Genomic DNA, 26,127 nt, shown 5'->3' with positions numbered 1-26,127 from the left:
TGTGCGTAAGGTCGCTATGAGTCTGTGCCAACTTGATGGCACCTAACAACAACAACAAAGGAGCAGTAGAAAGGCGGTGAGAATATACTCCATGTCAAAGGTGGAAAATAGCACAGATCCAGACAAACAAGTCAGTCCAGTTGTGTTCTCGCTCTCATGGGCTTTGTTGCAGTTGGAATTACAAATCTGTAGTCTTCAGATTGACTTCTTTCACTTTAATGATCTTCCAAGCCCACAGTGCCTTAAACAGCTTATTTCATTTTATTGCTGAATAATATTCCACTGGTTTATGGATATATGTCCTCTTCATTTTTAATTACTTTGAAAAGCACAACCAAGATTTAGTCATCTTGGGATCCCCTGAAAATGCTAACACAGTATCCACATGTAAAAAGTATACAATAAATGCTTGCTAAATTGAACTGAATTTTGGTTACTGACTTCCACCCTTATTTGTAGTAATCTTCATATCACATGCCAAATAAGGGTTTACAAATCTACAATGCTATCTTTTTTTTTCTTAATCTTACAAGGGAAACAAGCTTTGGAGAGTAGAATATATAATCTTACATGGAAAACAAGCTTTGGGAGAGTAGAACATAATAGATGTAAAAGAAAGTGGACAGGGAGAAACAATAAAAACACTATAAAAAGCCGATTCCCAGGAAGAACTATTTTCCTTATTGTCGTTAAATGACTGTGTTGGTCAAAGGTACAGATGTTAAAGCAGCAGCCCTAGTTAGTTAATAGTGCATAATAGACCTCTTCAGAATTAATCTCTATTCTTTTGGGGATTTTGCAATGTTGTGTTTTATTTATTTATTTATTTTTTTAGTTTCAGTTTAGGAAATACTTGGGCTGCTCTCTTTTGAGATTACCTCTGTTTTGGGATTTCACAGCTCACCAAGGCATACTAGAAACGTGAACCAGTTGTACTTAGAATGAAAAGCCTTGGATAATTAGATAGACCATTGAATTTATTTGAAGATGTACCTTGGAAGTGTGAAATAATTTCAATAAAACCCATATTCATAACAACATTGATAGAAGCATTCGACTTTTAAATTAGTAGTGGTAGGCATGATTACTTTATCAGACTTTAAAAAATAATTTATGCATCTATCATAATGTTTTATGCTTATTATGTAATAATGCTAATGTTTATTAATATCTACTATGTGTCAGACATCGTGTTGTGTGCTTAACACATATTAATTCATTTTTTAATACTCCTTTAGAATCATAAGTATTAACATCCTTTTTAACAGGTTGTTGTTGTTTAGTGCCGTTGAGTCCGTTCTAACTCATAACTACCCTGTGTAGGGTTTCTGACGAGTGTCTGCCAACCTTGCATTTCAAACTTACCTTGTGGTCCAGTGCTTAACTTACAGTGCCATATCAGGAATCTCTTTTAACAGGTACAAAAATTGAAATACAGTGTGGTTATATAATTCAGACAGAATCACAAACAAATTAACAGAGTTGAAATTGAACCCAAGACTAATTCCATACCCTTTAATTCCTATATTATGTTAAGTTACAAATTAGCTAAATGTCTTTGGCAATTAGTTGGCACCTGATATAGTAGTAGGGTTTGAAAAACGGTTGGATATTTAGTATTTACAATTCTTACCAATAGGACTTTAAAAGGAGGTAAAAAAAAAAAAAAAAAAAAAAGTAAATGAGCACTTCAGGCAAATTTTTCTGTGCCAGAAAATTTGAGAAGAGTCTCTTTATCCTCTCAGAATGCTACATGAAGAGGAGGTCCATGCTGGACTGCAGAGCAGAAGACTTGTAATCAGACACCTTCAACTCAGACTGGATGGATGGCATGAGGAAGATTTACTGAAATCTCACTATCCCAGTGTATGCAAATAGCTGCTTGCCTGGCATCATTTTGTAAGGCTTTGTTCTGCTTTCCAGCTCCATGCTGATTTGAGCTAAAGCTACTCAGAGAATAAATAAAACAGGGTTGATGATTACCCAGCTATTCTTGCTAAATAAACATCCCAAATGTTCAACATTTTTAGCAGCAATTTGAAAATATAAACTACACTCTTACCATATATTCACATACCCCAAAACTGAGTAAGAGAGCAACTATAATTAAGGCAATATACTGAGATTTAAAATTATCTCAATAAGCTAAAACACTAGAGGAAAACTGAGTAAAATTTAACATGGGTAACTATAGTGTATATGAGTTCAAAAATTGCAGAAACTAAACAAAGTAGGAGGGAGACTAGAAAGAAGTTTTGCATAGCATAGTATAGGAGTCCATCATAAGGCAGAATTTGCCAACAATCAAGCTAATACCAGCCTAAGGTCTGTACTAAGGGAGGTGATTGTGATGGAAAACTGTGCTCAGTCCTAGATGCTACTGTTTATGACCAAGTCTATCCAGAGGAGAGTGACCAGTATAATGAAAGGTTTGAAAATCTAAGCACACAAGAAACAGGTAAAGGAAATAAACAAAATTTAGCCTGAAGAGTAAAGCCCTACAAGTGAATTTGACAGAGCTCTTCACAGTGTAATAACGTAAACATACTGTGATCCCACTTTCATGAAACATTTGAAATAGGCAAATGCATTGAGATTAAAGCTTGTTAGTGACTACCACGGGCAGTGGAAGAAGGGATCCAGTCGTTATTATTTAAGGAGGATTTAGTTTCTGTTAAAAGAGCTCTGGTAGCGTAGTGGTTACGAATCAGGCTGCTAACCTCAAGGCTGGCAGTTTGAAACTATCAGCTGTTTCGCGGGAGAAAGATGAGACATTCTGCTCCCGTAAAGATTTACAGCCTTGGAAACCCTTTACAGGGTCACTATGAGTCGGAACCAACTCTACGGTACTTAACAACAACAACAAGTTTCTGTTAAGAAGAGCTGGTGAAGCAGTGGTTAAGTGCTTGGCTACTAACCAATAGGTCAGCAGTTCAAATCCACCATCTGTTTGGTAGAAGAAAGATGTAGTCTGCTTCCATAAAGATTGTTGTTATTGTTATTTAGTGCCATTGAGTCAGTTCTGACTCATAGTGGCCCTGTAGAGGGTTTCCAAGGAGTGATTGGTGAGCTTGAACTGCCAATCTTGTTTTTCAAAACAACGTTACTGTCCGGCACTTTAACCCACAGCACCAAACCATCCTTGGAAATCCTATGGGACAGTTTTCCATGGCAATGGATTTTAGTGGCAACAATGGAGTTTTGATGTGGCACTGTGAGATAACAGCACTTAACAACGACAACAACAATGGTTAAAGTGGCAACATTTTTGTTAAATATATTTTACCACAATAAAATTAAAGAAAGTTAAGCAGGAGGTACAGCAAAATTGACTTTCAGACCCTCAACCATGACCCTGTTCTGTTTCAACCCATAGTGAACTTGTATAGGGTTTCCAAAGAGTAGCTGGTGAGCTTGAACAGCTGACCTTGAGGTTCAAAGCTTTGCAGTCCAGCATTAATCCACGGTGCCAGCCAGCACTCACAATCACGCTATCATAGACTCTCCCTCCACCTCTAATTCCACTCCAGGCCTCACTTCCATCTTCATCCCCTCCCTAAACCACCTTTCTCTCCCTCCATCCTCCATAAGAGAGGGTCAGCAATGCTGAAAATTCATGAATAAGTCTGTTTTACTTATTCTTTGGGATTTTTTTTAAGCTCAAAAAATATGTTTCTTATCTCCCCCACCCCCACCCCAGGCTTTATCAAAATGTACTTCAATCAAGTGATGATATATAAACATATTCCTGGAATTAAAATGTTACAAGGTAAAAACCACCAAAATAACCAAGTCAAAATATCGTGTAACATATTATCTGGACCAAGAAAGTGTTGAATAGCTCATGTGGGGAAGGCATGCCAGAACTGAATGTATACGAGCAAGTAAGAAATGAACCAGGCAAGGAAAGGCTGGAGGAAATGTAAACGTAAAGATACAACATAGAGAAAGTATGAAGCAGCAGAGAACTGAAAGGGGTGGTTCGTGCCAAAGCACCAGGAGTAAAGAGGCCTAGGGTCCAACAGAAGCCTAGCTTCCAAAGGTCTTAGGTGCCGCTATTCCTCTACTTATTTTATTCTCATTCTGTTAGTGAAATAGAGAATGAGCAGAGGATTTGAAGTAGGTAGTTTCAAAACATTGCTTTGGCAACTGTTGTTTTTGTTGTTGTTAAGTGCTGTCGAGTCAGTTCCAACTCTTTGTGACCCTGTATAGGATTTCTAGGGAGTGGCTGGTGAGTTTGAACCACCGACCTTGAAGTCAAGTGCTTATCCTCTGGTGCTACACCAGGACTCCTAGGCAACTGTAAGGAAGATGAATTAAAAGACTGGAGGTGGGAAGACCAGTGAGAAGCCTCGGCAGTAAGACAAGTAAAGCTTACACTAAGATGACAAATATGGTGAGGAGGTACAACCCTTCCCATTAGTCAGCAGAAATATTCAGCAGATAGAAGCAACAGAATTTTAATGAGGGTCTTAGGAAAGCTAAACTAGTGGTTTCCAACTCTAGCTGTACCTCAGAGGCATCTTGGGAGCTCTTCCCAATGCAAATTCCTTGATCCTGTCCCAAGACTTAGTGCATCAGAATTTTTTTGCCTATGCTTTGGGAATCTTCTTCAGTCAGTCTCTGTAACTAAGCATGTAATGACCGACACCCAGGAGAAAGAGTAAACATTTTCTGTTGATCCAGGGTTTGTGAGAAAAATCTTTATCATGGTTAAAGTGTTTAAAGATAGAAACCATTACCTGGAAATCTTGTCATTGAATATATTCGTGCAGGGCTAGTAAACTAGCTAAAGAGAGGAGAGAGAAGAGTTTTTGTATTTGTCAGAATAGTTTGAGTGCTTTTCAGGCACTCCAGGGGCAGAAAGCTTCTCATGTGCAGTGAGCAGGAACCTAAGCCAGCCAGAGCAGCAACCAGGCATTCAAAAGAAATCTGTCAGCCTGACCCTATGTGTGAACCTCTTCTGCTCCAGCTGTGACTTTAGACACTGTCTTGTTCTGACCTGGTTTGGATTCCAGGGTCTGGTTTCTGTTTCCATGACAACCAAGTGCTGGTTTGAGTTTTGCTTACTGCCTGACTACTGCATCAGGATGCACCATGATACCATACCCTATGGTTTCAATTTGTCATGATCCCTGATTCCCAGTTTTGATTTGGTTCAGCCCATACCTAATTTCCAACTTTATTCAACCTTTCCCAGCTTTCACTCTGCTCATACTAACCTCTGCTTTGGGCTCTGGATTCAGATTACTCATTCCTGGACCATTCCAACACTGGTCTGTTGGTCCAGTATTCTATGTGAGATGATGCAGGTCCAGTAACTTTCCCATGGGTTTGGAGGTAGGAACGTATAGTCATTAAAAAGACAGACTTTTTTCCCCCAATTAGAAGCCAAAGGAAGCCCTGGATGGCACAAACTATTAAGCACTTAACCTCAAACTGTAGGACTGGCAATTTGGACCCACCCAGAGACAGCTTGATGGCAGCCTAGAAAATCCTATGGAGCAGTTCTACTCTGCACGCATGGAGGTCACTATGAGTTATAGCTGACTCTATGGCAACTAACAATAATGTATTGTTGGTCAGTGCTGTAGAGTTAGTTCTGACTCATAGTGACCCTCTACAGGGTTTCCTAGGGGTGGCTGGTGGGTTTGAACTACCAATTTTTCAGTTCAAAATGACCTTGTAGTGGAGTGTTTATCCTACAGTGCCATACCAGTGCTCCGGAATATCATATTGTTGTTGTTAGGTGCCATTGAGTTGGTATTGACTCATAGCAACCTTATGTACAACAGAATGAAAAACTGCCTGATCTTGGACCAACCTCACTATTGTTGCCGTGCTTGAGCCCACTGATGCTGCCACTTTGCCAATCCATCTCACTGGGGGTCTTCCTCTTTTTTTCTGACCCTCCACCTTACCAAACATGATATCCTTCTCCAGTGACTGGTCCCTCCTGACAATATGTCCGAAGTATGAGAGACTAAGTTTGGCCATCCTGGCCTTCAAGGAGCACTCTGGCTGCACTTCTTCAACACAGATCCATTGGTTATTTTGGCAGCACATGGCACTTTCAATATTCTCCTCCAACACCATAACTCAAATGCATCAATTCTTCTATGATCTTCTTTATTCACTGTACAGCTTTCACATGTATATGATGTTATTGAAAATACCATGGCTTGGGTCAGGCGCACCTTAGTCCTCAAGCTGACATCTTTGCTTTTCAACACTTTAAAAAGGTCTTGTGCAGAAGATTCGCCTAATGCAATAGGTTGTTTGATTTCTTGACTTCCGCTTCCATGAGTATTGATAGTTGATCCAAGAAGAATGAAGTCCTTGACAACTTCGATCTTTTCTCCATTGATAAGACTGTTGTTTATTGGTCCAGTGATGAGGATTTTTGTTTTTTGTTTTTTTACATTGAGAAGCAATCCATACCAAGGCTGTGGTTTAGGGAGGGGGTGGGAGGAATCACATGAAGTGCTGACTGCAAACTCTCAGAGAAACGCTGATTTTGTTTAAGAATACACATTATATGAGTATGTTTGGTTGTGAAAATGAGACCCACTAGGCTTGACTGGACTAACAGACAAAAAGAAGAATGCTTCCCTACTTTATAGAAAAAAATAGACCTGTTGAAGTAATCCAAGAAGAAAGAAGTGATGGAAAACTTCCTCCCTGGAAGGAGGGGAAGAGAGGTCCAGCAAATGGTAAGAGGTTGGAACTAATGAGAAGATGTGGCCATGGAGAATCACCTTGTGACAGAAATGGCTGATGGATTTAAAATAGAGACAACTCACATCCAGTGAGGAGATATTTTTCTGATGGAGTGAAAGTGCATCTATTGGACTTGCAGACACATCTGTCCTGAGTTCTGACAGACCACCTTTTCTCTGTCCCGGCTCTTAGCAATGTTTATTCTTTCCTTGGAGTTCATGGCTGTGCTAGGGGTGCCAAGTACCTGGCTCTTCAGTTACTATTATATTTTTAATAGCACCTACTTTTCAGGAAAACATTGGGGCCACTGTTAGTTCAGTAGTAGAATTCTCACTTTCTGCGTGGGAAGGAGATTTAGACTCCATTTCTGGCCTATGCAACTTCTGTGCTGCCACCGCCCACCTGTTAGTGGAAGCTTACATGTTGCTAAATCGGTTTCAGTGGCATTCCCAAACCAAGACAAACTAGGGAGAAAGAAAACCTATAGATCACAATGATCTGATCTGAGACCAATCTTGGATGTCACTGAGCAGTATTTGTTCATTCCATTGTGAAAGGGGTCACCTTGAATATGAGGCTGACTCCACAGCAACTAACAACAACACTGGACAATATTGGTGCTCTCACCCAGATTCCTTTGGGGTTTTTTAAGTTATTTTTGTATACCCCTCATCCTTTGGTTGTACATTTGCTTCTAATTCCCACCATCTGAAGTTCTTTGGAGAACTACTTTTAGGCTACCAAATCTCCTCAGTCCATTGTACCTGGGAATGTAGTTGCTTCCTCTGCCATGTTCCTTGATCAACGACAAACAAGTGAGGACAGGTATGAAAGCCTATCTCTCATAGACTAGTTTGGGACAAATTTGAGTGTAACTTACATCTCAGAGTCCCTTCACAGGATCACCTGAAACTGTTCTCTTGCTTGACCTTTCATTTTCTGTCTACCTCCCAACTCTCTTGTTAGTCTCTTGGACAGTTTGGGGGTTCTTTAAAACCACTGTTTGTTTTCAGATGAGACCCTATAGTGAAATGAGTTACTTTATGAGGCCTTTTACTTTGGTTCTTTGGACAAACAGTTTGAAAGATTTTCCCACTAAGCTCTAAGGAATTGCTGTTGCCCTAGTTTTTATCCCAAAGTATTTGCTACTTTTGTACAGGTTGATTGAAATTTCCATTAAACAACTTCTGGTTTGAAAATTTTTGTCTAGCCCTGAGCCTGCCCTGTAACTAATAGGTATCTTGCAGGATTGGTTAATAGGCTATGAAAATGAAGTGGCTGTAGCCTACTGTGCAAAGGAAGTATCTGTGGCCCACTGAGATGGGATTGGTCAATTTGTAGCCCCTTGCTGAGAGGGACCAGGCCTTGAAATTGATTTGTTGTTGTTGTTAGGTGCCATGGAGTCAGTACTTACTCATAGCGACGCTATGCACACTAGAACGAAACTGGGCCAACCTTAGAATTGTTGCCATGCTTTAGCCCATTGATGCTGCCACTTTGCCAATCCATCTCACTAGGGGTCTTTCTCTTTTTCTCTGACCCTCCACATTACCAAACATGATATCCTTCTCCAGCGACTGGTCCCTCTTGACAATATGTCCAAAGTATGAAGGCAAAGGTTGGCCACTGTGACCTCCAAGGAACACTCTGGCTGCACTTCTTCCAACACAGATTATTGGTTCTATGTGCAGTCCATGGCACTTTCAACATTCTCCTCCAATACCATAACTCATAAGCATAAATTCTTCTACGGTCTTCTTTATTCACTGTCCAGCTTTCACATGTATGTGAGGTTATTGAAAATACCATAGCTTGGGTCAGGTGCACCTTAGTTCTCAAGCTGACATCTTTGCTCTTCAAAGGTCTTGTGCAACAGATTTGCCTAGTGCAATATGTCATTTGATTTCTTAACTGCTGCTTCCATGAGTGATAAGAATGTTGTTTATTGGTCTAGTGATGAGGATTTTTGTTTTATTTACATTGAGATAGAATCCATACCAAAGGCTGCTCTCTTTGATCTTCATCAGTAAATGTTTTTTAAGTCCTCTTCACTTTCAGAAAGCAAGGTTGTATCATCCGCATATCACAGGTTGTTAATGAGTCTTCTCAGTTCCTCTCTGTGGTTACCCATTTAAAAATACCCTTTCAAACTCATATATCTGTGGGAGATATATATATATATATATGTCTCCCACTCTTCCCCCCTTGCCTATTCAGCCTGTGTCTCTGTCCAACAAGGTTTTATATATATCACTACTTACCTCTATCCCCTTTAGCCTTCACATACCTCCCTATATCTTCACCTACCTTCATCTTTCCTCTGCCAACCTTTATCTTATATATGTCCCTCCCCTTCTTGTATACTGCCCTCCCAGTCACCTGAGTTAGCATGTGTCTACCTTCTAGCCAGTGAATTACTCTCTCTTCCATCCTCCCCTGGTAACCATCAAAGAGTATTTCTTTTATTATGAAAACCTTTTCTTGAGTCTTTTACAATAGTTATCTCACACAATATTTATCCTTTTATGACTGACTTATTTCACTCAGCATTATGTCCTCCAGGTTCCCCCATGTTATGAGAGGTGTTTTACACATTCATCATTATTCTTCAATGTTGCATAGTATTTGATTGCACCTGACCCAAGCTATGGTATTTTCAATAACCTCACATACATGTGAAAGCTGGACAGTGAATAAAGAAGACCGTAGAAGAATTTATGCTTATGAGTTATGGTGTTGGAGGAGAATGTTGAAAGTGCCATGGACTGCACATAGAACCAATAAATCTGTGTTGGAAGAAGTGCAGCCAGAGTGTTCCTTGGAGGTCACAGTGGCCAACCTTTGCCTTCATACTTTGGACATATTGTCAAGAGGGACCAGTCGCTGGAGAAGGATATCATGTTTGGTAATGTGGAGGGTCAGAGAAAAAGAGAAAGACCCCTAGTGAGATGGATTGGCAAAGTGGCAGTATTTGATTGCTTGTATGTACAGAAGTTTGTTTATCCACTCTCTTTCATGGGCATTTATACTGTGTCCATCTTTTTGCTATTGTAAATAGTGAATTTGCAGCACAATTTGAGTAGATCTCTTACTTCAGTCTGGTAGCATCTGTATCCCTCATATTACCTCATATATGTCATATAAAATCTAGGCATTTTTAACGCATCATTGACTAACAGACTAATGATTTGTATATCAGAACTTTCTGAGCTTCTGATTAGTACTAAATTAGGGCAGAAATAATATGTTCAGAGTGGAGAGAAGTGAGATACTTGATATTCACCAGGGGCTTTTGCTTTATGTTGACCATATTTTTACATCTACAGATTATATGGAACCATGGACCAATTGTAATGGTAATCCTAGGGCTCTTCTGCTGTTTCGAAGCCAGGTCTCACTCAGGACTCCAGTATAAACCTAAAACTATGATATGTCTTCCATTTCCCCTCTATGTCTACTTTCTTAATACTCTGCTGCCTGCATTAGGACCATAAACCCCTATAGATTGCATTGATGAGTTCCTTTGTCCTCAGATTTCCAGTTAGAGGAGGAATTCAGAAGGAAAAAAGAAATCAAGGTGAGGTCATTTTTTTACCCTACTCCTTCATTGTGAAATCTAGAACTAGCTGTGTTCTTGACCTAAAGCCACTGTTGCTCCCAAAGAGGTCTCCACAAAACCTTCTTTCAGGCCTAAGGGTGATAAGTGCTCCAGTCTTTATAATATTAACTCTGCACCATTGTAAATAATCCCTAAGTAAATAAATAAAATTTCTTCAAGTTCATTCTTGAATTTCAAAGTCACAATTTAGTTTTAGATTATAGATGTTTCATAGGTTCTCAGTTTTGTTTTTGTTTTTTCAATCTTAAATATTTCATCAAGAATTTTAGTACTGGAAGAATTCATCTAAAATGAAATCTTGACTTAATAAAATGGTGAAATGATATCCAATGAGGTTCAGTAGCACAAGACCATGATACTTACTGGGACACCTGAAACCCAAGCTTCCTAAAACCCATGCAATGGTCTTTTTACGCCCTTTGTTGAGGGCTTAAGGACACAGGTGCACTGTGGGTAAAGCAGTGAACTTCTGTCTGTTCTCTTAAATATTTATAGTCTTAAAAACCCAATATAGAGAACTTATGAGTCAAAATCAATGCAGCAGCAGTGGATTTGATTTTTTCAGTAGTTGGAAGCTTGGAAAAATAATCGATATTTCCCTGGACAAAATACCATGTTTCTATGGAGTCCTGGTGTGGCACTGTGGGTTAAGGTGCTGGACTGCAAAGTCGTTTGAACTGCAAGGTTGGCAGTTCAAGCTCACCAGCTGCTCCTCAGAAACCCTATACACGGTTGCTATGGGTTGGAAACCACTTGACGGCACTAACAACAATAAATGATTAATAGATACATAAATTGATGAACTTTGGCTTCATTCTTTCCTTCTTCGTATTATGCCTCCCTTCACCTTCTTTCTCTATCCTGAGAGAGGAATTAACATTTAATAAGCTTTCATTTTACATCAGATACCTGAAATACATCATAACTTTTTCCAAATCATGCTATTTCATTGAACTCTCTCAACAACTCTATAAGGTAATTTTACCTATTAGGAAACTGAAGCTTAATGACCTTCGGTGTCCAAGATTTCTCAGCTAACTATGCAAGGGCATGACTTTCAAGTCTGACTCCAGAATCTGTCCCTTCCCTATAATGCAGTGATGTTTCCTGAAGTAACCAAAGCCCTCAGGATGCCTTATGCCTGCTAGCCTTTTCTCACCACCACCACTCCCCTGCCTGCCCCCCACCCAAACACACACACACACACACATCCTCACTGCAGCAACATCCCTCTGGTTGTCAGAATAAAACTTATCCACCCGAGTCACATTCTATGAACTGGTAATAGAAAATCGCTGGAATAATACCTAATCAATCAAGTTTGAGATTTCAGTTATCCACTTCCTACCCAAGTTATATATAAATTGTTCTTGTTACTGTGTGCCATAGAGTCAGTTCCAACTGAGTGGCCCTGTGAAAGGTTTCTGAGAGCAGCTGGTGGGTTTTAAGTACCAACTTCACAGTTAGAGTGGTTAGAGCAATGTTATACTCCTAGAGTCAAAATCCAATGAGGTATTTGTTGTTGCTGTTAGGTGCCATCGAGTCAGTACCGACCCATAGCGACCTTATGCACAACAGAATGAAACACTGCCCTATCCTGGGCCAACCTCACTACTGTTGCCACGCTTGATCCCATTGATGCTGCTATTTTGCCAATCCATCTCACTGGGGGTCTTCCTCTTTTTCTCTGACCCTCCACCTTACCAAATATGATATCCTTCTCCAGTGACTGGTCCCTCCTGACAATATGTCTGTAGTATGAGAGACGAAGTTTGGAGATCCTGGCCTCCAAGGAGCACACTGGCTGTACTTCTTCCCACACAGATCTGTTGGTTCTTTTGGCAGCCCATGGCACTTTCAATATTCTTCTCAAACACCATAACTCAAAAGCATCAATTCTTCTACAGTCTTCCTTATTCACTGTCCAGCTTTCACATGCATATGAGGTTATTGAAAATATCATGGCTTGGGCCAGGCGCACCTTAGTCCTCAAGCTGACATCTTTGCTTGTCGACACTTCAAAAAGGTCTGTGCAGCAGATTTGCCTAATGCAATACGTCGCTTGATTTCTTGACAACTGCTTCCATGACTGTTGATAATTGATCCAAGAAAAATGAAGTCCTTGACAACTTCAATCTTTTCTCCATTGATAAGATTGTTGTTTGTTGGTCCAGTGGTGAGAATTTTTGTTTTTGTAACATTGAGATGCAATTTACACCAAAGGCTGTGCTCTTTGATCTTTATCAGTAAATATTTTAAGTCCTCTTCACTTTTCAGCAAGCAAGGTTGTATCATCTGCATATCACAGGTTGTTAATGAATCTGCCTCCAATCCTGATGCCATGTTTTTCTTCATATAACCCATTTTCTAGGATTATTTGCTCAGCATACAGACTGAATAAGTATGGTGGAAGAATACAACCCTGTCATACATCTTTCTTAATTTTAAAGGATTAAGTGTACCCATGTTCTCTTCGAACAACTTCCTCTTGGTCCATGCACAGATTCCTCTTGAGCACAATTAAGTGTTCAGGAATACTCATGCTTTGCAATGTTGTCCATAGCTTGTCACGATCCACACAATTGAAAGCCTTTGCGTAGTCAGTAAAGCACAGGTAAACACCTTTTTGATATTTCCTGCTTTCAGCAAAGATCCATCAGACATCAACAATGATATCCCTCATTCAACGGCCTCCTCTGAATCCAGCTTGAACCTCTGGAAGTTCTCTGTCAATGTATGCTTGCAGCCATTTCTACATTACTTTTAGTAAAACTTTACTAGCATGGGATACCAAAATATTGTCTGATGATTACCGTATTCCATTGGGTCACTTCTCTTTGGAATGGGTACAAATACGGATATCTTCCAATTAGTTGGCTAGAGAGTTGTCTTTCAAATTTCTTGGCAGAGATGAGTGAGTGCCTCTTGTGTTGCCTTACTTTCTTGGAAGATTTCAATTTGTGTTCCATCAATTCCTGGTGACTTGTTCTTTGCCAATTCCTTCAATGCACCTTGGGCTTCCTCCTTCAGTATCATTGGCTCTTGATCATATGTTCCCTCTTGAAATGGCTGAACATCAATCAACCATCTCCTTTGGGTACAGTGACTCTGTATTCCTTCCATCTTCTTTTGATGCTTTCTGCATCATTCAACACTATGTCCAGAGAATCCTTCAATAATAAAAGTTGAGACTTGAATTTTTTCTTCAGTTTCCTCAGCTTGAGAAATGCTGAGTATGCGCTTCCTTTTTGGTTTTCTGACTCCAGATCTTTGCATATTTTCTTGTAATATTTGACTTTATCTTCTTGAGCTGATCTTTGAAGTTTTCTGTTCAGCTCTTGGACCTCCTCATTTCTTCCATTTGCTTTAGCATCTCTACAATGGAGAGCAAGTTCCAGTGTCTCTTCTGACATCCATTTTGACCTTGTCCTTCTTTCTTGTGTTCTTAATGACTTTTTGCTTTCTTCCTGTATGATGTTCTTGATGTCATCCCACAACTCTTCTCATCTTTGGTTTTTAGTGTTTAATGTATCAAATCTGTTCTTCAGATCATCTCTAAATTCAGATGGGATATATTCAAGGCCATATTTTGGGTCACATGGACATGTTTCCATTTTCTTCAGCTTCAGTTTGAATTTGTATATGAGCAATCTGGTCTTTACAGCTACGGAAATAATAAAATCATAACTGATGCAGTGTAGTGGTTACCAATCGGGCTGTGAACCACAAGGTCAGCAGTTCAAAACTACCAACTGTTCCACAGGAGAAAGATGAGGCTTTCTGCTCTCATAAAGATTTATAGCCTCAGAAACCCAGTTCATTCAGGGTCACTATGAGTTGGAACAGACTCCACGATACTTAACAACACAACTGATGCAATGTATGGACATCAATTCCTATTAGAGAAGATGAAGACAACATTGCTATATTTTGTTGAGATTTTGCTGTGTAGGACTATAAAGAAAAAGATCACTTCTAACACATTCATTTAATTAGGAGTCCACTCATTTATTCTTCAAACATAGCTGGGAACAAGGAGAAATAAGCATGATTCTGCAAACAGAGGACCTGAAACAGAGAAAATTAATTCAGAGTGTGAGAGAGGAAAGTGAGGCACTAAAGTTTATAACCAGCTTCCAGGTTTGCAAGGAGGAAGGAGTTGAACTCCTCCTCAGAAAGGTAGTACTTCATCCCACTGCACTCATATGCATGACTTATTTTCAATATGTGAAGTAATTTTTTTTTTTTTTTTTTTTATGATCTTTTATCTTCAGTAAGTTTCACAAGGGCACCAACTATTGCTTACTCATCTTTGCATCTTCCACAGCTAGAACTTGTATCTTCCACAGCTACAGCCACGGAACATGCTCAATATTTTCATTGAATGAGCACAAAGCAGTCTCTGTCATTTCAAGTAACTGACTTCCTCTAAAGAGTGCAGTCTTGAGTTTATATCCTAGGCTGTGCACAGTCGGAAAGAATGATAGTTCCACAAGATTTAATATTAGAATCAGAGGCATAATGGGAGGATTATGTCAAGAAGAGTGAAAATACATTCATCAGCTCCTAGATGCTCTTCTAAATGACTTTTTACCTCTGTCACATGTAAGAGCTTTGAACCCTTAACTATCATTCCTTTTTTTACCTTTTATTTCTAGGTACTTGTTGTTGTTGTTGTTGTTGTTAGGTGCCATCGAGTTGATAGCGGCTCATAGTGACATTATGCACAACAGAACGAAACACTGCCCAATCCTGGGCCAACCTCACAATTGTTGTCAATGCTTGAGCCACTGATGCTGCCACTTTGCCAATCCATCTCATTGGGGGTCTTCCTCATATTCTCTGACCCTCCACCTTACCAAACATGATATCATTCTCCAGTGACTGGTCCCTCCTAACAATATGTCTGTAGTATGAGAGACAAAGTTTGGCCATCCTGGCCTCCAAGAAGCACTCTGGCTGTACTTCTTCCCACACAGATCTGTTGGTACTTTTGGCAGCCCATGGCACTTTCAATATTCTCCTCCAACACCATAACTCAAAAACATCAATTCTTCTATGATCTTCCTTACTCACTGTCCAGCTTTCACATGCATATGAGGTTATTGAAAATACCATAGCTTGGGTCAGGCACACATTAATCTTCAAGCTGACATCTTGGCTCTTCAACACTTTAAAAAGGTATTGTGCAACAGATTTGTCTAATGCAATACGTCATTCAATTTCTTGACTGTGAGTGTTCATAGTTGATCCAAGAAGAATAAAGTCCTTGACAACTTCAATCTTTTCTCCATTGATAAGAATGTTGTTTATTGGTCCAGTGATGAAGATTTTTGTTTTCTTTACATTGAGATGCAATCCATACCAAAAGGTATGGTCTTTGATCTTCATCAGTAAGTATTTTAAGTCCTCTTCACTTTTAGCAAGCAAGGTTGTATCATCTGCATATCATAGGTTGTTCATGAGTTTTCCTCGAATCCTTATGTCACATTTTTCTTCATAGAACCCAGCTTCTCAGATTATTTGCTCAGCATACAGGTTGAATAAGTATGGTGGGAGAATAAACCATTCAGTGTTCCCATGCTCTGTTCAGAGAACTGCCTATTGGTCCATGTACAGATTCCTCATGAGCACCGTTGAGTGTTCAGAAATACTCATACTTTGCAAGGTTGTTCATAGCTTGTCATGATACCCATGGCATAGCTTTAGAATCACAGCAACTCACAAGCCACCACAGTATAACAAACTGCCAGATGAGTGGTGGTTCAACACATTAGACATTAAAAAGTGTTCTCGGAAGTACTCCGTGATTTTTCCTACTCCTCTGTAGGATTTTGTTTGCTTCTTTTAACATTGTACCTGCAATAGTACCTCCAGTGGTTGACAAATTAGAGAGATAAATTAGTGTTAAAATTGTTTATAGATTGATTTTCAGGAAATCAATAAAGAGGCAACTTTCAAAATACAAAGAGTTGATGGTGCCATTTTTTAAAACAGCCCAAGTACATTTTAAACCATTCCCAAGATCTTTGGAAATAAGAGTTTCTAGTGGATTCAGTTGTTTTTGCATTTTTATCTTTTCCTATATCTTATTCTCAGTCGGAATAAAAGTGGATTGATCTTTTGTGAGGTTGACCTCTCAGTTGTTAAACGCAGCCAGTTCTATATTTTATTTTATTGCTAATATTGTATGAAAAATATTATTCTTCTGTGGACTCTATAAAATGTAGTAAAATAGGGTTCCACAAGGCTAGTGAGTGACTCTGAGCAAGGTATGTTTCTGATATGTCTTTTTGAACATATCAGAGGAACCATAGCCAGTTTTCTACAAAAAGAAACTACACTCAATGAGATAATTGTCAAACATTCGCTACATGTAAGACCTTCATTTCTTAACTGCAATTGAAAAATTAGCTCTTTCCATTAGAGGGAATACCCCACCACCACCACCTTCTAGGTCACTGTAAGCAACTACAATGACTCAGCTGGGTTCCAGATGTCTATCTTCTTTTCACATTGGCTAGAATAGCATCCAACTTTTTTTTCTCTTCGGTAACTAAATTGTTCATCTAGATGGTTTATCACCCTTATGCCTTAAAGTTCAACTGAATTAGGAGCTATTGTTTGACTCACTAGCAACTGGAAAGATTTCAAAATCCATTTATTATGTGTAAAACCATAAATTTATACATTCCTGCAGTTACGATAATATAAAAGTAATCTTTTAGCATTTAGGCTCAACATGTGAAATATCTCAGTCTGACCTCTCCCTGAAGTCTCTAAGTCATACAGGAAGGAAAGGAGAGGGAAAAGCCAATAGACTAGTGATTAACAAAAACTATCTTCAGCATGAGAAACAATACAACAGACTGCTGTGGTGATCCTAACTGCTTGAGGTGGGTGTGAGGGAAGGAGGCCAAGAAGGAGTCTAGAAAATGGTCTCTCCTGTAACCCTCAACTCTCCATCCAAACACTTAGACACCTCACTCTATGCTAGCTAGACGATTAAGAATGTGTCTTTTACTGGTAATCCTTTACTGGTGATACTTCTATAGACATCAAAACAATAAAAAATAGGAAATTGCCTTCAACCAATTCAACTCATGGCAACTCTCAGATTTACCTAATGCAATGTGTCATTTGACTTCTTGTTTTCTTGACTGCTGCTTTCATGAGTGTTGATTGTGATCCAAGCAAAAGGAAGTCTTTGACAACTTTTAACTTTTCTCCATTTATCTTGATGTTATTTATTGGTCCAGTTGTAAACATGTTTGTTTTCTTTACATTGAGGTGTAATTCATACTGAAAGTTGTGGTCTTTGATCTTTATCAGTAAATATTTTAAGTCCTCTTTGCTGCCAGCAAGCAAGGTTGTATCATTTGTGTGTCAAAGATTGAGATTGTTAATGAATCTTCCTTCATTCTAATGCCAGGTTTTCTTCACAAAATCCAGCTTCTTGGATTATTTGCTCAGCATATCGATTGAATAAGTATAGAAGAATACCACCCTAGCACACACCTTCCTAGATTTTAAACCACTCAGTATCTCCCTGTTCTTTTTGAATGACTACCTCTTGGTCTATGTATTGTTGTTGCTGCTAAGTGCTGTTAAGTCAGTGCCAACCCATGGTGACCCTGTATAGGATTTCCAAGAAGGAGCTGGTGAGTTTAAACTGCCGACCTTGTGGTTCAAACCAACTTTGCGGTCCAGTACATTAACCCACAGTGTCACTCCTGGTCTATGTATATCACAATTAAAAGTTCTGAAATACCCATTTTATGCAATGTTATCCTTGCTTGTCCACACAATCAAAGGACTTTGCATAATCAATAAAACACAAATAAATATCTTTCATGTATTCTCTGTTTTCAGACAAGGTCTACCTGACGTCAGCAGTGATATCCCTAGTTCCATGTACTCTTCAAAATCTGGATTTAATTTCTGGAAATTCCCTGGAAATATCTATTGCATCCATTTTTTAATTATCTTCAGCAAAATTTTACTTGCATGTGATGGTAATCATATTGTTTTTGGTTTCTGCATTCTGTTGGATCACCTCTCTTTGGAAATGGCCAAATATGGATCACTTCCAATCAGTTGGCCATGTAGCTGCCTTCAAAATTTCTTGGCATAGATGAATGACTGCATCTAATGCTGCATCTATTTGTTGAAAGATTTCAATTTTTATTCTGTCAATTCCTGGATGCTTGTTTTTTGCCAATGCCGTCATTGCAGCTTGGACGTCTTCTTTCAGTACCATAGTTTCTTGATCGTATGCTACCTCTTGAAATTGTTGAATATTAACTATGTCTTTTGGTTCAATGACTGTGTATATCATCCATCTTCTTTTGGTGTTTTCTGCATCATTCAATATTTTGCCCATGGTGATGGTGGTGGTGATGTACTGTGGAGTCAGTACCAATTCATAGAATCCCTCAATATTACAAGTCAAGACTTGAATCTTTTCTTCTGTTCTTTAAGCTTGTGGAATGATGAGCATGTTTTTCTGTTTTGGTTTTCTAACTCCAGGTCTTTGCACCTTTTATTATGATGCTTGTCTTCATCTTATCAAACTGCTCTTTGACATCTTCTATTCAGTTCTTTGACTTCCTCATTTCCTCCATTCGCTTTAGCATATCTCCACGCTGGAGAGCAATTTTCAGAGTCTCTTCTGATATGTATTTTGGTCTTTTCTTTCTTTTCTGTCTTTTTAATTTTTTTTTTTTTTTTTTTTATTCTCTTGCTGTATGTTTTTGATGTTATGCCACAGATCTTTTGGTCTCAGGTCATTCATGGGCATGTTTTAATTTTCTTCAGCTTCAGCCTGAAATTGTATATGAGTTGTTCCAATACATTGATGATCTGTTCCATAGTCTGCCCTGGTCTTGTTTTGGCTTTTCCATCTCTTCGTACAAAAGTAGGCAATTTGATTCCTGGGTATTCTACTTGGTAGGACCCATGTGTATATTCACATTTTATATTGTTTTTAAAAAGTATTTGCAATTAATAAGTCATTGATCTTGCAAATTTTTATCATGTTATATCCAGCATCATTTCTGTCACCAAGGCCATAGTTTCTAACCATTGACCTTTCCTCTTCATTTCTAACCTTCACAGTCTAACATCAGAAGTTACTAATACATCTTGATTGCATATTCAATCAACTTTAGACTGAAGAAGTTGGTTGTTGTTGTTATTAAGTACCATCGAGTTATTTCTGACTCATAGCGACCCTGTATAGGTTTCCAAGGAGCCGTTGGTGAGATTGAAACACTGACCTTGTGGTTTAAAGTGACCTTGCAGTCCAGCACATTAATCTACATCACTACACCAGGACTACAAAGAAGTTGATAGAACTCTTCAATTTCATCATCTTTGGCTTTAGTAATTGGTGCATAAATTTGAAAACCAAAATCTACCACGTACACTGATATGCCATTAATTGTTGTTAAATTTACACACTAACCATCAATGGTATGTCAGTTTAATTGGTAGATTACTTTTCTTTATCAAATGGTTCAAAAAAAATTTTATATGTGTTTAATCAATTGTATCTTAGATAAGAAAAAATGAATTAGACACCCAGATTATACTAGAAAATCCAACTAGACTGGCACACTCATGGATCTTTCAAATAGGAGAAGCAATCTATTTTTCTGCCTGGCTCAGTATACATTGCATTTCTTCTCAAACCTCGCCTTTTCTTTAATTCCAAACTGGATTTCAGAGTGAGAGTGTGATGGTCAGTTTGATGTGTCCACTTAGATACATTCTAGACTACTGTTGCTGTTAAGTTTGATCATTTCTGATTCATAGCAACCCCACATAGGGTCTCCAAGACTTTTAAATCGTTGCGAGAACAGAAAGCCTCATCTTTCTCATATACATTGGCTGTGGGCTCAAACCTTAGACTATGTGGTTTGAAGTCCAGTGCTTGTCAGATTTACTCCCCAGGCTGTAGACTATTTGTTGTTGTTGTTAGGTGCCATCGAGTCAGTACTGACCCATAGCGACTTTATGCACAGCAAAACGAAACACTGCCCGATCCTGGTTGTCAAGGACTTCATTCACATCCACATGGCCAATCCATCTCGTTGGGGGTCTTCCTCTTTTTCTCTGACCCTCCATCTTACCAAACATGATGTCCTTCTCCAGTGATTGGTCCCTCCTGACAATATGTCTGAAGTATGATAGATGAAGTTTGGCCATCCTGGCAACCAAGGAGCACTCTGGCTGCACTTCTTCCAAAACAGATCTATTGGTTCTATGGGCAGCCCATGGCACTTTCAATATTCTCCTGCAACACCATAACTCAAAAGCATCAATTCTTCTATGGTCTTTCTTATTCACTGTCCAGTTTTCACATGCATATGAGGTTATTGAAAACACCATGGCTTGGGTCAGGTGCACCTTAGTCTTCAAACTGACATCTTTTCTCTTCAACACTTTAAAAAGGTCTTGTGCAGCAGATTTGCTTAATGCAATAGTTTGATTTCTTGACTGCTTCTTCTGTGAGTGTTGGTAGTTTATCCAAGAAGAAGGAAGTCCTTGATAACGTCAATCTTTTCTCTGTTGATGAGAATGTTGTTTATTGGTCTAGTGGTGAGGATTTTTGTTTTTTATACATTGAGATGCAATCCATACCAAAGGCTGTGCTCTTTGATCTTCATCAGTAAATATTTTAAGTCCTCTTCACTTTCAGCAAGCAAGATTGTATCATCTGCATATTGCAGGTTGTTAATGAGTCTTCCTCCAATCCTGATGCCACATTTTTCTTCATAGAACCCAATTTCTCAGATTATTTGCTCAGCATATAGGTCAAATAAATATGGTGAAAGAATACAACCTTGTCACACACCTTTCTTAATAGAGGCAGAGACAATGACATGGAGAGATGGAGCGACTGGGGACATTGACTCAGGGAGGGAGAGGAGCTGTGTGTTGATGGCCAGGGGACACACAGGCCTGTGGGGTGTACCCTTTAGTTGTTTGATGATGCATGGAGGGGATTGTAGTCATTGCAATGAAATGAAATATGATAGGATGAATGTAAAACTGATGTTCTCCCATGTAAAACCACATAATTCACTTTTTTTTTTTTAATGGTCAAAAAAAAATTGGGAATGTTTTAATTATGTGGCATACCTTATAGTATGCATAGGGCTTCTGGTATGGCACTGTAGGATCAGCACTGGACTGAGAACCACAAGGTCAGCAGTTCAAGCCCACCAGCTGCTCCTTGGAAACCCTATACATGTTCACTATCAGTTCACTGTCACCAACTGGACAGTACTTAACAACAACACTGTATGTATATGGCAGGAAAATTAAAGAGCAATGACTTATTTCCTGTTACAGATAAAAAATTTAAACAATAGAACTGCTACTAAATCGTGTTTCTAAATGCTTTATCTTTTAAGAGTGCAGCATGGGATATGTAAAGAATCTTGCATAAGTAAATTCATTGCCAACAAATAGTAAAAATTTTCAAAGGTGTACTTCTATTTTTGTTTTTGTTTCTTCTTTTTTTATTTTTATGGTTTCTATAAAATGCTAGCTGACCAAATGTGGTAAGATCAAAGACTTTAAATGCAGTTTCTCACACATGACTGAGTGGTTGCTAAGCTCATTGATTACACATCACCGCTGAGTAACTGGGACAATACCCTACTCTAAATTGCATGTCATGGACGAAAGTGAAAAAAATGAACCTATAAAACTTTAGTTGGTTACCTTGTTCTGAAAACTGCATTGCTAGAAACATGTTGCCAACAGGCTGGCATAATACCAATTTGTGCCACCAGTATGCTACTGCAATTAAATGTTAGGAGGCACCTATGGACTCAAAAGTTGAAAAAGTCCCTTTCTGGAAACCTCAATTCGCTTCATGACTTTGGTTTATTAACAATTCTCCTCTCCCTTTCCCTCAGTGAATGTATGTTGCTGAACTCTGTTAGAATTTGGAGTGCAAAGCACAAAACCAAAGAGAATAGTTTATTTTCAGTACAACATTTTTATGCTTCCTGCAGACTAGTGCCTTACATATGCAATAAGCCTCCTGCACAAAAATGAAGCATTCTTAGAGTGATTGACCTACATGGCAATCTCAGCTTAAAAATAGAAAACTCCTGTGCAAAAAATGTAAAGTGAAGATAGAAGGATCTGCATTTATTTCAATAAGTCAGAAGTTACTTGGGCCTTAATCTTAATGGGAGCTGCATACAAATCTCTGGACATCAAAATACCCTTTACTGAGTTGACTTTTAATTTTGGAGTTTACTAGAGCCTGCAGCTATACTGCTGGAGTCTGTGATAGTGTTAGATCCCATAAATGAGGCATGGAGAGCTGGGTTAGCAGCCTGGGTAGAATGCCAACGAATGCCCCAGGGACATGGTAATTCAGTACTCAAGGTATCTTTCATTTCTGTGAGCTAGTACTAAATCAGTGTCCCATGCTGGAGTTAGAAATACTGCAGTGCAGTCTCAAATTTTTGCTATCATATCCTTACAGTTCTCTGGTATATGCAGGATAACTGCAAGAACAGTAAGTTATAGCTGCCATATCAAATGTCCCTGAAACCCAAGAATGCCTGGCACCCCACCACTAACTAGGATTTCCTTGAATCCTCTGCCTGATTGATTTAAAAAATAAAAAAGTCAAGAGAGAGAATTCATGAATGACCAGGAAAAAGTAACAAGAGAACTGACCTCTCAACACGTTCGCCCTGGGATAGCTTGGGGAATAAATAATAAGCTATGACCAACTCCTGAGTCTTTCCGTTTCTTGCCTCCAGTTCCCTCTTCTCAAGATTAATCCCTCTTCTCAAGATTAAAGGATGAGAATTTAGAGAATACAGCACTGCTGTTGTCCATGCATTTCTACCATTTTCTTCTAAAAGTGGGGAACAGAGGAATCATTGTAGGCATTCAATGTAACTGATGGCTACAGCTCTTTTTAATTACAAGTGGAGATGGAAGGTTCCTCAAGAATCTAAGGGAAACTAACCATCATCATCATTATCACCACCATCATCATTATTATCTAAGTCTCCTAAAGTGGGTGGTTTTAAAGGACAGGAATGTATTTTCTCACTGTTCTGAAGGCTAAGAGTCCAAATCAGGGTCCTGACCATGTAGATTCCTTCTGTAGCAGTAGCTCCAGGCATTCCTTTGTTTCTCAGAAATTTTTGCATGGCTTACTTGGATATTTCCTAATTAACATAACAAAGGAAAGCCTATTTTCAAACAGAATTGTATGGACAAATATAGTGACTAAGATTACAATACATATTTTGTGGAAACACAATTTAATCCGTAATGAGCACCATCCTTATCATCACTTGAGTACTCACATTTTCAATACTCCCATTGTGCCATGCAGTGTGCAATCTGCACAATAAACACATATATATGAGAAGCATTATTATCTCTTTGGACTAAGGCAAGAATTGAAGCTGAAGGCAATTAAGTAACTTGACCAAGGTTGCTCAGTTACAATCAGGAGAAACTGCATTCAAACTCACACCCATTTGACTCCAAAGCACAGGAAACAAAGTGGTAAAATTAGACTCCACCCACCTCAGTTGCAGTTAAGTTCTGTAAGACCAAGAACAATTATCAGTGTCAAGTACCACCCAAATCCTAAAGTGAGATTCTCTGGCACCAATGTAAGATATACAAAGAACATATAAGACCAGTTCTGCTCATGTGAGTCTGTTTCACACCTCAAGGACCTAAAGTATAATGAAGCCAGAGAAAATGCTTCTTTAAGTGAGAATTGTTGAGATACCATGGCATTTCTCCTTTTCTTGGAAGTAAGGAAGAATGTGACTTCCTCTTATCTCAAGTCAAGTGAGAGAACCTTCTTAGGGATAGTTGTGTTCCTCAACTTTGAAAAATGAAGACTGGTAATTCATTCCCATCTAAAGGGAAAAGATGGCAGTTTGAAGAGAGGGACCTAATCTATTACTGATGCAGAAAAGGAGCATATTTTTTTCTGGAAACAGAATGTGGACTTCACTGTGGGGAGCAAGCTTGTGGTCATTTTAAACTGTCTGATCCTGGACCACCTGGAGACACAAACACAGAATGAGTCTAGGGAGTACAGCACACCGGAAGTCCTGGGGAATTAAAGAGGAAGGGTTTCCTCACTTCCAACTGGAAGAGTAATAATGCCCACATCCTGGGAGCTGCAAGGAAGAGAAACGCAGCTAAAGGAAAGACCCAACAACCATATCCAGAGAGAACTAATCCCAGACTGCAGCTGCACAAGGCTGCATAAACTGCCCCTTGCCTCTCCAACTCTGGCTAGACCAGTGCTGAAGGTATAAGAGGCAGCTGCTTTACAGGAAAGAAGGAGGTACATCAACAACAACAGGAAGCTAAACACAGCTGTGTCTCCCACTGAAGGTTTACAAACCAGAAGCTGACATGAAGTGGAGAGAAAGAGATCGTAATGTGAGAGATTTTCTACATCATTGTACTAGACAGGAATGGTGAGTGTATTAAACCAAACTGAACCTTCAATACTAAAACAGGGGGATTATTGATTTATCTAAAAGTGGCTTTAAAAATTTATGAAACTGCTTTCTCTGCTCAAGCTCTGAGTGGTGTCCTCAAGCATGCCCTCGACATGCAGACCAAACAATGCCAGAGACTTCGTGACCTGGTGCGTGTCACAGAAATGCTCTGCCAGCAGTCGTATCATCAGAGCCAAGGACCATTCTTCCATCCAGATGAATGTGACAAGGGCTAGTTTAAAACCTATCTGCTGAGCCAGCCAAAGGATGGTCAAGTCATTATTTCATTCTTCCACTGGCCAAGGCCAAGATCACGTCATCTCTCAAAGACCTTCTGATCGAGTCATGGATGTGGAGTATTTGTCATAAGTAAAAAATAATCTCCCCACCATCACTACCACTAAAACAATGCCAACAACAAACAATACTATGGATTCTGCTTGAAATGTCATGTAGAAACCATGGATAGAGAAGAGTCACAGTTATTTTATGCTTGTCCCTCTCACTTCTAAGTCCACTTGTAGCTTATATGCATGCAATGTTACCTCTGTACATTGTGCAATGACCTCTTCCTTGAGTTACTATTTAGGGAAATAAAGTTTTTAGTGATCCTGCAATGCCTCATATACCCTATAGTTCTCCGTCACCTGGACTGTAACTCCCTGGCAATGCCACCCCACCCCACTTCCACATGTAAGAAACTAGAGGGATATCATGTTTGGTAAAGTGGAGAGTCAAAGAAAAAGAAGAAGACCTCCCCCCACCCTCCCCAGCAAGATGGACTGGCACATTGGCAGCAGCAATGGACTCAAATGTAGCAACGATTGTGAGATTGGCCCAGGACTGGACAGTGTTTCTTTCTGTTGTGCATGGAGTCACTACGAATTGTATCAACTCGATGGTACCTAACAACAATAACAGTTATACACACCCAATAATATATAGTCTGATATGTTGTGTTAGGGATCACAAGCCATCTTTTCATTCTTGGTTCCACCTTAGTCATAGATTATTATTTGTCAAGTTTAAATCAATCTTTTGGTGCCTCACTGGTAAAGTTCCGTGACTATTTCAGAAGACACAAGAAGAATTCATTAGTTCTCAGGGCTTTGAGATTCCCTAAACCAATCTTGAAGTACTATTCCACACACAGTTTCTCTGCTATTCATAACACAATCTCTTTGATATCTCATGCAAGTAAAGTTTTACTAAAGGTAATACAAAAACAGCTGGAAGCATACATTGACAGAGAACTTTCAGAGGCTCAAG

This window comes from Chrysochloris asiatica, unplaced genomic scaffold, assembly GCF_000296735.1.
Source record: "Chrysochloris asiatica unplaced genomic scaffold, ChrAsi1.0 scaffold00086, whole genome shotgun sequence".
NCBI lineage: Eukaryota > Metazoa > Chordata > Mammalia > Afrosoricida > Chrysochloridae > Chrysochloris > Chrysochloris asiatica.
Note: the sequence above shows the minus strand (reverse complement) of the source record.